Here is a 3,877-nt window from a genome sequence, read left to right on the forward strand (position 1 = left end):
TATAGCCTAATTTATGTACTGCCTTCAATACACAACCTGCACAAAGCATGTACACTTCCAATTTGATATTCCTTCTCCTCCTCATTACTTCAATATTCAATCAATAACACTTATATATATATATATATATATATATATATATATATATATATATATATATATATATATATATATATATATATATATATATTTTACACAATTCTAGCAAGAATTCTGGGCAGAATACTCAAGGGCACAAGGCACACAATGCACCATTAAACTTCAACATTTACATCCACCCAAATTCAATGTACATCAACACTTATGTTACACAAACACTTCCATTTTAACTACACATGCTGCCCACAATTTAATACCATCACATCTCGTCAATATATTACATAAATTCACATACAATTTCATGACATTATAGGCTGCCAATTTCAAGCTCAATTGTCTAAGTCTTCAAAATTTTTTTCAAAACCCACTTTCACATTGTCAACCTCACATGTACTCTTACAATTAAATTCTACCACTTATAATCACATAAATTGAGCATCGTTAATCAACAATAATATGCATAAATTAACCATTTTCATGCTTCTCAAGGCTACCCCAATTCAACAATTATCCAAGGTCTTCAACAATTCTTTCAAACTCCTAATTCAATTACTCAATCTCAACATACGCATAAAGTTAATTTGCTAGGACCTCTAATTGCCTTAATCAATATCATTTCCCATCAACTACATGTAAAGATAATTCAAACCTCTTTAGGTTCTATGGCTGCCAAATTCAATCACCATTAAATATTCATCCAATACTTCCAATTTTTCAGTAATTCAACTCATCTCCACCTTAGTACAAAGTTTAATTAAGTGAGGTAAGGAAAACTAGCACTAACCTCAACTTGGGTTTGCTTAAACTTCACCAAAACTCCTCTTTCTTGCTTCCTACATGCTGCCCATGATGTATAGAACAAGTTTAATGAAGGACTCTTGAAGAAATGATGGCTTGATCATAGGTGGATGAAGGCTTGTATATTGGGTGGCCATGGATGAAGCTTGGAGAAATTTCAATTCGCCAAAGAAGAATGGAGAAGATGAAAGTGATCAAATGGCTATCCACTTTGTCCTCAAGTGAGCTTTTATAGTCCACTAAGTGTCCACTTAGTGCTCCACTAATTAACATTAACATTATAATAATCCAAGTTTTCCCTAATTGCACTAATGTCCTTATTTTCCTTTAATTTACATTATGTGTAATATTTCTTATTTTCATGACATTTTTCAAAATTTTTATATCACTTATTTTTAATGGACATTTAGGTCAAAAGGAAACTCTAGGTGTCAAATGACCAAAATACCCCACTTCAGGCTATATTCCTGATTTTTCGGTAACATCGATTTTTATCTGTTTCTCAATTTTTCGTTTTTCTTTGTACTAATTTATTAATTTTCTTTAATAATTCTAGTGTCAATTATATTTCAATAGATCTTTACTTACGTCCCAAAATTAAATTCTGAGGGTTTCCCACGATCCTGAGGTCGGCAACGGCCTTCCCAGTGCAGTCACTCATCGCTGTGGTGTCGGCTCGTTTAACTTAGCTTCATTTTCTCTCTTTCATTTGTCTTTGATTTTTCTTGCATTTTCTTCTTATTTATTTCATCATTATATGTCTGTTCATTATCACCGAAGTGTAGTTCGGACATTCGACTTTCCAAGGCGGACATTAGTCGTCGAACGATGAGAATGTACGGACTACGAAAATGAGGATGTTACATTATATGTACCTGATGCTTTTAAGAACATCATTTCTATATCTAATTTGACTAGAAATGGCTATGAATTTAAGTTCACAGATGATATTTGCAATATTTATTTTGGAAATAAATATGTTGGTTCGAGTTGTATGAATTATGGTCTTTATTATTTAGATGATAATGAGAAACTAAAAATGAATGCGAGTGATCTAAATGAATGCAATGCCATGGTGAAAAACAACTCAAGTTCAAAATATATTTGGCACTTAAGGTTATGTCATGTTGCAGAAGATAGGATTGCAAAACTGGAGAAAATGGGGATTCTTTCCTCATTGGGCTCTAAGCCTACAACTTGTGAATCTTGCCTTAAGGCAAAATGACCAGATCACCCTTTGTTAGACAAAGGCTAAGGGCTGAAAATATTTTGGAGCTAATACATAGTGATGTATATGGTCCATTTAAGGAAATGGCTAGAGGTGGTTTTCATTACTTTATTACCTTTACCGATGATAAATCAAGGTTTGGGTTTTTGTATTTGATGAAATACAGACATGAATCCTTTGAAAGGTTCAGAGAATTTAAATATGAAGTAGAAAATCAAACAGGAAAGAGTATTAAAGCTATTTGATCAGATCGTGGAGGTGAATATTTGCGTACTGAATTTGATGAATACTTGAGAGAGCACGGCATTATTTCCCAGCTGACTCCTCCAGGAACACCACAGCTGAATGGTGTATCTGAAAGGAGAAATCGTACCCTAGTGGATATGGTACGTAGTATGATGAGCTATACTGATATGCCAATCTCCTTTTGGGGATTTGCATTAGAATCAGCTTAGTTTATTATGAATAGGATTCCATCAAAATCAGTTTCTTCCACACCTTATGAGATATGGCATGGAAGAAAACCAAGTCTTAAGCATGTTAAGATTTGGGGTTGGCCAGCTTATATCAAAAAGCTGAACACTGATAAATTGAAAACCAGATCAAAAAAGGGTCGATTTGTTGGATATTCAAAAGATAGTTTTGGATATTATTTTTATTTGCCTACTTCATAAAAGGTTGTTGTAAGTAGAGATGCCACATTTCTTGAACAACAATTTGTTCAAAAAGGAGGCAAAGGAAGGCAAATAGAGTTAGAATTGGAGAATTCTGACCAACCAATAGATCAGATGGATATAGATCCATCTAGTTAACCTACACCCATTGATGAAACATCTACAGCTGTTGCTCGTAGAACAACCAGGGTATCTCACCCACCAGTGAGATATGGTTTCCTTCATGAAGAAGAACAAGAGTTTTCTACTCATGAAGAAGTAGATCATGGAGATGATCCACTTACCTATGAAGAAGCTATATCAGATATAAACTCTTCAAAATGGATTGATGCTATGAAATTCGAGATTGATTCCATGTATAAGAATCAAGTTTGGGATCTTGTTGACCCACTTGAAGGTATTGTACCTATAGAGAACAAATGGGTTTTCAAGAAGAAAATTGGTTCTGATGGAAAGATAGAGACTTATAAGGCAAGGCTAGTAGCGAAAGGGTTTTGCCAAAGGCAAGGAATCGACTATGAGGAGACTTTCTTGCCTGTTGCCATGCTTAAATCAATTAGGATTCTATTAGCAATAGCTGCATACTATGATTATGAGATTTGGCAAATGGATGTCAAAACAGCTTTTCTCAATGGATACATTGAAGAAAACATTTTCATGGAACAACCTAGGGGTTTTGAATCCCAAGATGGTTCCAAAGTGCGCAAGCTAAAGCGATCCATTTATGGGTTGAAACAAGCTTCGAGGAGTTGGAACATCCGTTTTGATGAAGCCATTAAATCATTTGGTTTTATCAAAAATGAGGATGAGCCATGTGTATATAAGAAGATTAGTGACAATGCTATCACTTTCCTTGTCTTATATGTGGATGACATACTGTTGATGGGTAATGATACAGGTATGTTGACAACTGTAAAGGTATGGTTGTCAAATACATTCTCTTTGAAAGACTTAGGGGAGGCAACCTATATTCTTGGGATTCGCATCTATAGAGATAGAGTGAAAAGAATAATTGGTTTATCCCAATGTCTATACTTGGAAAAGGTGTTAAAGAGGTTTAACATGCTTGATTCCAAGA

The sequence above is a fragment of the Hevea brasiliensis genome, chromosome 2 (assembly GCF_030052815.1).
Source record: "Hevea brasiliensis isolate MT/VB/25A 57/8 chromosome 2, ASM3005281v1, whole genome shotgun sequence".
Lineage (NCBI taxonomy): Eukaryota > Viridiplantae > Streptophyta > Magnoliopsida > Malpighiales > Euphorbiaceae > Hevea > Hevea brasiliensis.